The sequence below is a fragment of the Aethalodelphis obliquidens genome, unplaced genomic scaffold (assembly GCF_003676395.1).
Source record: "Aethalodelphis obliquidens isolate GAN/ISIS:26980383/991018 unplaced genomic scaffold, ASM367639v1 scaffold23, whole genome shotgun sequence".
Taxonomy (NCBI): Eukaryota; Metazoa; Chordata; class Mammalia; order Artiodactyla; family Delphinidae; genus Aethalodelphis; species Aethalodelphis obliquidens.
In genome coordinates this window covers 854,866-869,169 of record NW_020837967.1, presented here as the reverse complement: position 1 = coordinate 869,169, position 14,304 = coordinate 854,866, and positions in this window count along the sequence as shown.

Here is a 14,304-nt window from a genome sequence, read left to right as displayed (position 1 = left end):
AATCCTAAATGCCATAAGCAATGCCCGATCCTCCCACTGCTTAAAATACTAGAGTCTGCTTCTTCAAACTCCGCTTCCAGCTCCTTGTCCAGCTTTGTGGTTTCAACAAAGGGGAACCAAACGTCTCAGCCTGTTCTGATAAAGGTCTTCTCTAGTAAGACATTGGGACTTTTGATCCTGCGAACGTGGTCTCCATTGCATTTTCTGTCTCACTGCTTTGTGTTTTAGTTGGCTTCCTTCTTTTTATTATTACTATGGCCCAATCAGACATTTAATTGTCTGGAGTCCCAGCTGATTGATACAGCAACTTGCTCCAGAAGTGGAATTTCACTGGGAACATCCATGTTCATTTCCCTCCTATTTAATCTTGTTTTTCGGGAAAGACCTATCATCTACCCCTCACAGTACTGAAAACTTTTTTTAAAATTCTTATTCTTCAGAGCAGGATTTCCTAGTCCCATATGTTTCTTTCTTAAATTCCTTGAATCAGCTCAATGGTACAGGTACCAATTTTAATTGAGTGGCACAGAGAACAGAATATCTCATCCCAGGAGCTGCCGTCATAAGCAGAGTTTGTAAAAAGGTGGCAGGATACTTGGAAAAGTCTTGAGCACCCTCTGTGCATGAAGGCAGCCTGATTCCCATGTAGCTCTCTTAAGATGCTTACAACCAACTGCTCCTCTCGCCCTGTTTTTCTTTTTTTAATTTTGAAAATCACATCCGTTACAGCAAGATTTAATAAGAGAGATTCTAGTCAGAGGGGCTCCGCCAAGTGCTGACCTGGGTGTTTTTCTGAGGCACAGGATTGAGAAGTTTCAGGAAGGCTCTAAAGCACACATGCCAAGCCCGGAAGTACATCCAGAGCCCCTGCCCTGTGGAGACCAGCGTGAGGTTTCTCATTCCTTGGATGGGCCCCTCCCAGGACACGGTAGAAAATGAGGCTGGAGAAGCCTCCCAAAACACACATATCCCAGAAAGACTAGAATGTACTCACTGAATGCAGCATTTATAGTTTAACTAAATGTATGATAGAACCCACTAATCCAAAAACAGCAACAACAAAAAATAACAAAAAAGTAAAGCCCCATTTTTTTTAAAGGCTGGGCAACAATTCCAGAAACCAATTAGTAAACTCTTATGCTCAGCACCCAGATTTGTCATCAACCTAATCGTTGTCCTCAGCACACAGTTACTAAGTAGCCACATCTGCAGGGTGCTGTGCCAGATGTGCTTGAAAGCAAGCTACTCTGTCCCTACAGGACCTAGGCCTTGAGTACAGATGCACCAGACAGGGGCGCTCAGGCTGTACAGTACACACACACACACAATGGCTAATTATTCATGTATGTTTTGCAACGAACCGGGGTACCCCTGTTTCATAGAACTGAGAAAAGAATTTGATTATATGCCATCATATTGCACAATGTTTACGAATTAAAACCAAAGGTTTTCAGTACAGACGGCAGCGAACGTAGATCTGGCTTCCTCTGTAGAGTAACAAATCATATTTTAACTGCTCCAGAGAAAAATCATTATACTAGTACTCTTTTTTTTTTTTTTTTGCGGTCCATGGGCCTCTCACTGTTGTGGCCTCTCCCGTTGCGGAGCACAGGCTCTGGACGCGCAGGCTCAGCGGCCACGGCTCACGGGCCCAGCTGCTCCGCGGCACGTGGGATCCTCCCAGACCGGGACACGAACCCGCATCTCCTGCATCGGCAGATGGACCCTCAACCACTGCACCACCAGGGAAGCCCCTTAGTACTCTTATGTAGAATCTTTTTGTTCTGTGATGAATAGTTTAATACAAATACTCCCTAATTGATCTATACGGTCAGAATGAATTTTTCTCTATTTCTAGATTAGGTTTTATCATGAGTTGTCATCCCTAAATTTTACTTTACTGTCAGTCTCTGGAACCTCACATTCTGATATTGCCCCCAGGTGAATCTATAACTCACCAAAAAGCTCCTATAACAAAAATTCTATTATTTGGATGCCATTTACTATTCTGCTACTGGGCTCTGCTGGAAACGTAGGTCAAGAACCATTACCTACCTGTGTAAATCGATGGCCCTTTACTCTGTTGGCTGCTCAGGGAAAGCGCCAGGGCCCTGTAATTAGCCAGCAGCTAATGTGCTGCAGTTAATGGAATTTTACTGCCCGTTCTGGCCTGCTCCACACCGCCTGGGGCCTCTCACCTCCCGTTGTCTCTGCGCGGTGGAACACTCCTCTCCCAGGTGCCTGCAGGTTATTCCCTCATGAACTGCACCTCACTGCCACCACCACAGCCCCACGTAGCCCTGTCACTATCACGCTTCCCAATTTGCTGCAGTTTGGGGTGACGTTTTGTCTTTCTCAGCTAACAAGAATGTAAACTAAATGAGAATAGAAACGTGTGTCTGTTTTGCTCACTTTTATAGCCCCATGTCTAGGCCAGTGCCTAGTACATAGCAAGTGCCCAGTAAATATTTGTTGAATTAATTACAGTTCAATGTGCTCTCAGATACAGATTTTGAAAGTTAAATGTGACTTCCATTCTTCTACATATTGTATCACAAACCTTCACCAAGTGGTGAAAAGTTGAGAGGCAAGCGCTCAACTTTCTGCTGTCTGCCTTCCTCGGCCTTCTCCCAGGGAAATCTGGGGAGCAGGCATCCCGTGAAGTGAATCTAGCCCGGGATATAAAACGTCAGCTCTGAGGGTGCCATTCCCTGGATTCCCTGGGGACCTGGGCATGTGACATGCAAAGCTCCTGAATAGGGCTCTGAGCAAGGAATAGGCGGTGGCATCTGAGGCGCCCAGGCCTTTCATTTTAGCTCGGGTTCCCAGAGGTGCACCTGGAGATGAGGATCTCCTGGGGAAAGCACCCGTTCAAGACTCCTCCCAGCAGAGCCAATATGGGAGGGGAGGGGTCAAATCTGGGGGGGAAAGTGGTGATGCTCAGGGAAGTCCCGACCCCAGCCTGTTTCCTCGGGGTGCTCTCAAGACCCTGCGGCCCTCAGAGTTGGCTCCACGGGAGGGAGGAGGCAGGGCTTCCCCACACGGGCTCTGGCCCTGGACACACTGAGGACTGTCCTCGGAGCACAGCTGGCATGCACAGACCAGGGGGAGGGGGTGCTGGCCTGGGCGGGAGCTTAGTGAGGGGAGAGTGGTGCAGGAGGAGGTGGGAGAGGTGGGTGGCGGAGGGTGCAGATTTGGGTCTCAATGGGGTGCTTTGGAGGGCCAGAAAGATTCCTATTTTATTTTTAAATTATTTTGGAAACTAAAGGAAAGATGGTTTGCAAGGGGGGAAAGATGAAAGCTGGGAGATACCACATAGAGAGGCTTTAAAATAGTTCAAGCCTTTTACTTTTTTATGCTTCTGAATTTAATTAGGAACCAAGACCAATATATGACACTTGAGATACTCTGAATGTCTATCTATTCTATTCTATCTCTTTATCTCTATCTATCTATCTATCTCTATCTCTATCTGTCTATCTATCTATCTATCTATCTATCTATTTTCTACCTACCAATCTACACACACACACACACACACAGAGAAACATATTATTTTATTCTGATAATTACTCATGGAATCCCCCCTTAGGCTAAACCAGGTTTACATTTCAAATTACAGGAGACAAGATGACCTTCTTTTCTTAAATGCTCAACATCTCAGACATACTGTCACAGAATACATACATGACCTTTTATGAATGTTTTGGTTGAATATCTCTTACAATAAACCTGCCCAGGAGATTATATAATAAGATATGTGTGCTTTAAATGACATTTTCTTTAAAACATTTTAGAAAATAACTCACTAAAGCTCTGTAAAAGATTAGGCTAAATTACATTATTAAAGCCGGCTGGATTCCATTACAGCTTAATGTTTGAAAATAAATATGTAACTACTTAGGATCTGTGTCTTCCAAACAGAAAAGGAATGTGTGTGAGTGTGTTTTCATGGAACTATGAATAGCCCTGGGTTACCTGCTGCTGTTTCCTGCCTGCCACACACCAGATCTTTTTGAAATAAATCTGTGTCTTTCTCTAGATCTGCCGATATTCATTATCTGAGAAAGGTCACAGGTTTCCATGGCAGTTACCATTCGATGGTCATCAATGACATACTGGATTTCACTACTGCTTTATGACATATGTCCACTACAAATAGTATGAAACGTCAAATATTCACAGCCAAGGCATATCTCATTGCCTTCATTAATACTGAATGATATACAGACATTATTTTAAACACAACTGAGCATGATATCTTTCTCCTGATCTTTGTCTTATAAACTTTTCTCAACCGGCTTCTGTCTTGTAATTAATATTCCTTTCTTCAGTTTAAAACGTATTTTATGTATTTTAAAATCAGAGGCATTTGTACTGGCCTCTTTTCTTAAGATTACAGTGAGTGGTTGATTTTCTTAAAGGATTAAAATGAAAACACATATTTCCCCTTCCTCAATTTTCTTTTCTTAAATTTATTTTATTTTATAATTATTTTTCTTGGCCGTGCTGCACAGCTTGTGGGATCTCAGTTCCCCGACCAGGGATCGAACCCTTGGCAGTGAGAGCACCGAGTCCTGGACCACCAGGGAATTCCCAATTTTCAAGAAGATTGAACAAAACTGCATTTTAGCTTGTTTAAGTCTTTAACTCCAACTAAAATAAAGATACTGAAGACAAAATAAATTGCACCAATGGCTGTCTTAAAAGGAAGAGCCCTTTGTTTCATCCGTGCATTTAAAGTTGCTCTTTTATGTTGTTACTGATTTACAACCTTCCTCTGAACTTGAAGCCTGCCTGTTGCATATGAAAATAGAACACAGGCAAAAAAAATATTTAAATCTTACAAGAGTGGCTCTGATCACTTGAACACTTATTATGCCTACTGGATCACCCCTCCCGTATAGACAAAAATAAACAACTTTCCCAAGGTATGAGAATCACAGTCCAGAACTAAGCTGTAGGGACCTCAGTCCTACATTCCAGTTATAGCAACCATTTCCATCCTCTTCACTCTTTTATTTTGAAAACAACTTTTTTTCTTAAAATCATTAAAAATTACAGTAGATTTAAAATTTCTATTTGTAGTTCCTTAATTACCTCTTCCTCTTTACATAGCTTACATTTTAAAATTCTAGTTGTGTCAAAAAATGTTCAGTTGAAACTTTTTAGAAAGCATACTTGTTACTGAGAAATTAATCAGCAAAATCAGCAAGCTAATTTTAATGATGATTACTATTTTAATGGGTGAATATTTTTAGCTCTATCTGGAATGAAAAAAATGCTCTCTGACTTCGTGAGATTTAAAGTGAGTACAAACAACGTTGCACCACATCCAACAGGCACAGATAGCACATTATCCTAATTCAAATTAGAAAGCTATTTATAGACTAGATTAAGACGCTGCAGTACAGGTAGTGAGAAAACGGTGCAGGAGGAGACCCTGTTCTGACAGGCGGGGGATGAGATAGCACCTGCAAGGCTGCGGTCCGTTAACTGTCCTGCCGAGAATTGCAAAGATCTCATTCTATCCCATTTTTCTTGTTTTATGAGGAAAAAAATATATCTATCAATTTAGGTTAAAGCTGTAAACTACTGTATTATACCTGTTGGGGTATGTTTATGACTCTCATTCATCAAAAGTGAGTGCTGTATGTCTGGTATTTAGCCCAAGTGGAGAATGGAATTTTCCATAGAACGTCGTGTTATGAGTTGCTATGACTCATAATAGATTCCCATAAATAAGCCCTCCATGAAAAGTGTATTGTAATAGTCGCCATGAAATATCCGCACCAATAGGTTTTGACCTCCGTATCCGTGACTACATTTTCTGTCATTTGTCTTCACAGTTGAAGCATTAGATGAAACCATAATATTTACTGCTGCACATTTGTTCTTTGTCGGGGTAATACATTGGGAGGCAGCGTCCTGCTCTAACAGCCCAGGGCAGGCAGATCGGAGGGAGGGAGACTGTCAAGGTTTAGACAGTGTGGCAGCAAAAGGGCACATGTGTAACTCATGTGCTTCTAGAATATCCTGGTGAAGAAAATTGATACCTTCAAAGGTTTTTTAAAATAGTGAAACTACTGCTTGAGAGAGGAGCTTCATGGAATTGGAAGCAATAATAATAATAATAGTAATAACAACAACAATAACAGTGAGGTGGCTCTGGCTTCTCTGTACCCAGGTACCCACAGCAGCAGTAGAACCTTTGGCAGTGACCTCGGGATTGAAGGCATCTCTCTGCCCATCCCATCCTTTTCCTCACCCAGACTATGGGTAAATTAACAATGAGGGCTTTTGACTCCAGTAGCAAATAGCCTGAAACTAAGGCTTAAATTAAACTACTCGTCCACAATCACATAGCTTGTAGGAAGTAAAGTGAGATTCAAATCTGGGTTTTCCTCACTCAAAAATGGCAGTTGTGCTTTTTAACGTATTTGCATCATAAATAACTAATGGGGAGGAAAATAGATATTGAGAGACATCAAAATATTACTTAGGAGCCAAGTATTTGAATCTTGTTGCTTTACCCAAACTAAAATAATGAACTAGATACCTGAAATTACCTTTACTTCTGTCAAATGGTTAAGGGATGTTAGACTATACACTCAGAATCACGTGTTTTTACTATAAAATATGACAGTCACTGAGCCATGATTGAGAATTATGTTACAGTTACACATTGCGTGCACTTTGATTCAACAAAGAATTATTAAGCATTTACTATGTTCTCTGGGGAATAGGGATAAAACGATGGTTAAGCATAATCTCTATCATCCAAAGAGCTTAGTATCTAGGAATTGGAATCAGATAAGTTTACTAAAATGCTATAGGATTAGACAGAAGATGCGCTCTGTGTCCTAAGAGCACGGACAATAAAATGGTCAGTTCTGCATCGGAGGCTTAGAACAGGCTTCACAAAGAGGATTATGTTTAATAAATTCTTGAAAATTAATAGGTACTTATCAGCCAAGAGTGGGGAAGAAAGGAAATTCTATAAGAAAAGGGAACAGGAGAATCCAAACAAGTGAATCAGTGTGACTTGTAACCAAAATTGTGAGTGGGAGCTCGCATGACCTGGGTTATCTGTGATACACAGTCGAAGCAATAACAGTCCTATTCAATATCTAATGTAAAGAATTTAATTAGCTATAAAACATTTGAGAAACTGTCCAAAGGTAAGGGGACTATATGCTCTTTTTTGTGTGTTTATCAAACTTATTGAAGTAAAAATACCTAGAGGAAAGTGAACAGGTTATGTGAACAGCTTGCTGAATTGCCACAAAATAGAGTGTCCTGTAGAACTATGGCCTAGGCCAACAAAGGCACACTGCTCTCCCATGGCTCCAGCCCCATGGCTGGGGCACACGGGTACACTACCTCCCCCAGCCTCCCTTCCAAGGCCAGGCGGCCGCGTGGCTGAGTTCTGACCAAGGTGATATGTGTTCTGCAGGCCCCAGCTGTACAGAAGTGGGCTTGCCTTTCTGTGTGTCTTTATCAATTTCACCAACAACATGTAGAGGACAGGCAGGGCGGAGCCACAAGCTGGAACAAAAGTGCGGCCCTGAGTCATCACGCAGCCTCCGGACAACAAGGAATGCCAGCTTGAACTTCTTCATGAGGAAGAAGGAGCGTTTATTGTGCTAAACACCGAAATGTTCGTCCCTGTTTGTTACAGCCGCTGCCATCACTTACATTCTATCCGGGAATTGACCCAGTGAGCAAGAAATGTCCGTCCTATATAAAAGGAGATGCTTTCATTTGAGGAATCTGCATTTCCTTGCATGACTGAAGCACAGACTGTCTGTAGGGAGAAGGGAGAGGGGCGAGGACTCGGGCCCTGATGAAAGCAGCTGGTGGAAATGTGGTATCACGTGTCTCTCCTGTCACTGTCAAGTTTTTACCTTTATTTTGGGGGGCAGGAGTGACAATTAAAGATCACTGAGTGGAAAAGAAACGTGATCACATTTTTTTTTTTAACATCTTTATGGGAGTATAATTGCTTTACAATGGTGTGTTAGTTTCTACTTTATAACAAAGTGAATCAGTTATACATATACATATGTTCCCATATCTCTTCCCTCTTGTGTCTCCCACCCTCCCTATCCCACCCCTCTAGGTGGTCACAAACCACTGAGCTGATCTCAGTGTGCTATGCGGCTGCTTCCCACTAGCTATTTATTTTACGTTTGGTAGTGTATATATGTCCATGCCACTCTCTCACTTTGTCCCAGCTTACCCTTCCCCCTCCCCATATCCTCAAGTCGATTCTCTAGTAGGTCTGTGTCTGTATTCCCATCTTACCCCTAGATTCTTCATGACCTTTTTTTTTTTTTTAGATTCCATATATATGTGTTAGCATACGGTATTTGTTTTTCTCTTTCTGACTTACTTCACTCTGTGTGACAGACTCTAGGTCCATCCACCTCACTACAAATAACTCAATTTTGTTTCTTTTTATGGCTGAGTAATATTCCACTGTATATATTGATACAGCCATTATGGAGAACAGTACAGAGGTTCCTTAAAAAACTAAAAATAGAACTACCATACGACCCAGCAATCCCACTACTGGGCATATACCCTGAGAAAACCATAATTCAAAAAGAGTCATGTACCAAAATGTTCATTGCAGCTCTATTTACAGTAGTCAGGACATGGAAGCAACCTAAGTGTCCATCAACAGATGAATGGATAAAGAAGATGTGGCACATATATACAGTGATCACATTTTTGTTTCAAAATGATAACGGTGTCTGCCACTGAGACTACGAGACGGAGGCAAGGAGGGTGGTTGGAACAGCCCTTGTTGAGCTTGGACCTCCACCGGGCTGGAGTGCCCTGACCCCGCCCACTTGGCGTCCTGTCCTGGCATCTCGAGGGCATGCCCAGACCAGCTGCGGAGCCAGTCGCCCCGCAGATACGCAGCACTGGACATCCTTTCCTCGGCTCTCCTGCAGCTCAGAGGAGGATTTCAGCCTCTGACACCACCTCCCTGCTGTACCAGTGGAGTGAGCCACTCTGGAACCACGGTCTGGATCCGATTTCAGACAAAGAGTTCACCTCTGTAATCACGGTGCTGATCCCAGAGCTGCATGAGACGAGACACAGAAATGTAACTGACAGCCAAGAGGACACACACGCTGGGACAGCTTCTCTGGGTGTGAGATTCCCTCGGCGGGGTTGGCTCTGGGCCTTACCTTACCTGGTGGATTCGCCAAGCTGGGAGTCATCAGACCCAAGACATGATGCTGAAGGCCAGAGGGCCTGGCCTTCCGCTGAGCTGGGGTCACCAGTCCCTGTTCCCTATGTGGAAGGAGGCAGTGTTGCAGAGGGTCTTTACTGCAAGGACCCAGGCGGAAGGCAGGTCACCAGGGTTCTTCTGCTTGGCCAGCATGCAAGAAGTTCCTCAGAGGACACAATGGGGCTTCTCACCCTCCATACTATTGATACTTTGGGGCCCAATGATGCTTGTGTCGGGGGCTGACCTGGGCACCTAGGATGCTTAACAGCATCCCTGACCCCCACCCACTGGATGCCAGTAACACCCTGCCCCAGCCCCAGGTGTGACAATCAAAGACGCCTCCAGACATTGCTGCTGTGCCCTGGGTGGCAGGCAGGATCATCCCCAGTTGAGAAAGACTGGTACAGGAGGTGCTTCTAGTGATGGAGGGATTTATTTTGGACAGGAGAACAGTTCCTGCCTTCCTTTTCTACTTTTTAATGAGTTACTGCCACGCAGAGCCCCAAGAAATCATCCGTTGGATTCTTAACTTTGTGAATTCTCCCTCCATTTGCAAAGTGAGGGCTGAGAACTGACTATTCATCTATCCAATACCCAACAGATGAGGCTGCGTTTTCGCAAGCCCAAAAGAGCTTCCCAAGTTCCTCAGTCCAACGGAGGGACCGGTTCTAATATACTTTACATCTTTGTGGGGAAAACTGCATCAGAATAATTCAAATAAAAAGGCCGAACTGCATGATTCATTTCGGAAGAGTAGTTCAAAAAGTGAGCCCTACTTTAAAAATTCACATTTTTATTTTTATCCAGGACTCTGATAGTTCCACTAGAGATAAATGATTCCTTCTCAGAGGGGAAATAAGAAGCAGTTTAATCTTGGCCTTCTATTGCTTGAAACTATTCCACCTCTGTGAACTCATTTCATATTTTAAGCTCCCAAAAAAGAACAGAAGAATTTAGCAAACCCCCATATGACCACATATTGCTAATAGAACAACTTGTCATTTGAAAAATGTCCACTTTTCTGAGAAGACACTCGGTATCATGTACCACGGGATAGATTACAGTGTAGGGAAGTCCCTGTTTTGATCTTGTCCAATATTTATCATTCAATAAGCACAATAATATTTACTCATTTATTTAAAATACTTTTATTGATAATTGTCTGGACATTATCTGAAGCACTGGGAACGATTCTTTGAAAAAAGATGACATAGGTCCACATACAGCTGACAGTTCCACGGAAGCCACCTTCAGTTAACTGGGAATTGAAATCTGGTCCTCTCAGGGCAGGGGTGGCAGGTCAATGTGCTCCTATGTGAAGGGCACATTACCTGGGTTCAGGGCCTGGCAATGCTCCCATGGAAATAGCAACCAAGCAGGAGAAGCTGGCAAGATAAATGTGGGGAGGAGTGTCCTAAGCAAACCCCAGAGGTGCCACCATGAAGGTGTCCCTCTTGTAAGGTCTCATACATGACCCTCAGAGTTTGGAACTCAGCGACCAGCAGCCCAGGTGTGTTAGGCTGGTCGTTTCGCCTTCTCCCTGGGGGAAATAGAGAAGGGAGAGACACTTCCTTTGCCTATGGTGAAGGACCCAGGTGCAGGTGGGTCCCCCACCCTTGTACACACTGACTCAGGCCCCCTCCTCTTGGAAACGTTGCAGGGCCACTCAACCTTCCGTTGATCCCTTCTCCAATCTTCTCTGACTTTCTAGAAGGTTCCAAGTTTCTAGTTAGGATTCTAGAACCCTAACTGTCAGTACTATTCAAATAGGCTCTTAATTATTTATGTGTTTCCTGTGTACATGATTTCGACTTTCTCAACACAAAAATAATAAACTCTTCAAGGTCAGGGAAAGTGTCCATCATGTTTGTTCTGTACGTTCCAGTGAGCCATACCCACTTCAACAAATAAGTCGTGTTTAGATCTGCGAGGAAGTAACTCAGGCAAGTGTAAAATGAAGAGCAGAGATGTGTGTGTGAATAGGAAGGACACCCTGCTGCACAAGGTGCCCTCCAAATGCAGTGGTTCACACCAGACAGAGGTGTCTTTCTTCTCAGTGACAGTCTAGGGTGGGTGGACAGGCTCTGCTCCAAAGAGTCACATCTGGTACCATGCGAGCTGGGCAGCTCGCCGTCCTCAACACACATCTTCCCGAGGCGCCCCAGTCCTTGCAGCTGACCTCCAGCCAGGAGGAAAGAGAGGTCCTTTAGGGGCAAAAGCTGAACATGTTCTCATACAGATTTTACTGATGCTCAAATTCAACCAAGAAAAACTTGATCACAGAGCACAAGGCAGTCTGGGAATGATCGTCTAACTGGACGGCTGTGCCCAGGAAGAATGAGGAAACCTCGTGAGGAATCTCCTCCACTGAGCACATCCCTTTGATACTCTCAAGACTATTTTCTTACTTCCATCCATCCATTAGAAGCCCTTTCCTTTGAACCTCTTCCATAGTTGGAAATAAGGGAAATACTTTCAGCAGAAAGTTGCTTCTGAAACAGCCTAAAACGATTATCTGGGCTTTGTGTACCTGGACTAGAACAAAAGGTGACTCCACCGTCCCCTCCACTTCCACCTCCACCTCCACCATCCCCTCCTGCACGGGCCACAGAAGAACAATAGTTTAGTTTTTCAAGTTGAAATGAAAGAATCAAGATCAAATAGCCGCTTAGACACATGACACTCTTTTCTCAGTACTTTCAAATACAAGACACTTATCAACAAGGTATCTATAGCCTGCCAAATAATTTATTACCTAGAGAAGTCAAGTTCACAGAGAAGAGAGTAGAATGGTGGTTGCCAGGGGCTTGGGGGAAGAAAGAAGGAGAGGAGGCGGTGTTTAGATACAGAGTTTTGGTTTTACAAGGTGAAAACGTTCTGGAGATTGGTGGTACAACATTGAAGTTAACACTTCCGAACTGTACACTTGGAAATGGTTAAGGTGATACATTTTATGTTATGTGTTTGTTTTTTAAAAAAAATATTTATTTATTTATTTTTTGCTGTGTCGGGTCTTAGTTGCAACACGTGGTATCTTCATTGCAGCATATGGGATCTTTCGCTGTGGCTTGTGGGCTTCTCTCTAGTTGTGGTGCACGGGCTCCAGAGCGTGGGCTCTGTAGTTTGCAGCACGTGGCCTTTGTTGCCCCCGCGGCATGTGGGATCTTAGTTCCCCAACCAGGGATCGAACCTGTGTCCCCTGCATTGGGAGAAGGATTCTTTACCACTGGACCACCAGGGAAGTCCCATGTTATGTGTTTTTTACCACAATTAAATTAAAAAAAAATTACAAGGGAAACCTACAATAAGCAGAAATAATACTGAGATAATGGAATGGAAACATTTGGTTGAGCCAATAGAACTTGTCTATAGGTAATTTCATTATGTTTTGGTCACCATATCATTTTATTTACCATAGCAAATGATTTGCAGTTCATTTATTTATTCTTTCTGATATTCATTCATTCATTCAAAAGATAATTCATTGAACACCTGTCCTAGGGCACTGTATTATGCTGGGGCAATATTGATTAGCCACAGTAGTCCTGTTCCCAAACCCAGCGAGCTTACCTTCATGTGGAGGGAAAAGATCCCTTAAAAGAGATCCTAGATATGGAATTCCTTGAGTGCAGTGGTTGTAGGCTGCAGGTGTGCGGCGGGATGTTTGGGCTACTTTTGTGCCTTAGAGATTCACTGATGTTCGGTTGACTGTTGAAAGCATGGGAGGGACTGGAAGAGAGCCCGGGCTGAGAACAAAGCCTCTTCTCACGTGACTCCAAGGCAAGACTGATCCAGGCCCAAGAGGAGCCTGAGAAGGAGACCAGTGATGGATGAAGAACATTCGAGTGAAACCAAGGGAAGCGAGGGTCTCACAAAATGAGGAGTGATCAGTAGTGACAAATGCTCTAGAGTAGTCAAGTCGGATGTACGAAAATTGTGCTTGGCTTTGCCGGCGTGGGGGTCACTGACCTTCCACAGGATGTGTCAGTGGAGGGAGGGGTGGGAATCAGGCTGAAGGGAGCTAAGGAGTGGGAGAGGGTGAGGGACTGGAAGCCAGGCATGTAGATGACATCTTTGAGAACGTGCCCTGGGACAAGGGGACAGTCAGGAGGTAAGGGTTTGGATTGTTTTCTCAAAGGACATAATAGAGATGTATTTTGAGACTTTTAAACTAAGATGTTTTCCCACATATTCTAATAAAGCATGTTCACTGACAGCTGTTCAGTCCTTACAGCCCCAGGAAAGGGGGAAGGCAGGTGCCCCTGAAGTGGGGCAAGGAGGAACAGGCTTCTTCGTCTGTTTTGGGAGGAAGATCAGAGGGCAGCGGGGCAGCAGCATGGAGACACGTGTTCCCCAGCCCCTGCAGACGGGAGGCACTTGGAGGGAAAGTTGGGAGGAAGGGGCTTCCGCTTCGCTGTCTCTTTGGGATCGCGGGTTTCTACTCAGCCACCGCAGCGTTATTGTCACACAGAGCACATGAGAGGGTGCCCCTTGGCGAGGTGAGAAGAGCCCAGGGGGTCCTTTCCTGAGACATCCTGGCGTCCTCTGCAGCGTGGTAGCCACGCAGAACTCCTCCTGAGTGCACGGCCATGGAGCTTGCCTGCAGGGGTTGAGGTAAAACAGCCAAGGTCCACAGGAAGGGCAGTGTAGACCGACTGGGAGAAAGATCTGGACTTCAGGGTGCGCCCAGCGACCAGGAGGGCCGAGGTGGGACTAACAGTCTAAGCAAACCACCAAGTCACGAGTGTGGACTGGAACACATCCACCAGTTGGTTGGAGAATCCGAATCAGATGCTACTGGGGCACCCGGGCCCTGAAGGATGGGGAGCCAGGGACCGGGGCAAGTAGCTGACTGTACAGATCCCAGGGTCTGCTTCTCCAGCAAGACCCCAAAGGAAATCTGAGAAAAGGGCCTGATGAATATGACCATGTTCCCCAAACAGACTTTAAAATGTAGACTCATCTAACCTCCCAGTTAAGTACTCGGGGAGGTTTGGATATGCTTTAAGTTACTACAGAGCATCTATTCTTCATGTATCTTTTTTTTTTTTTTTTTT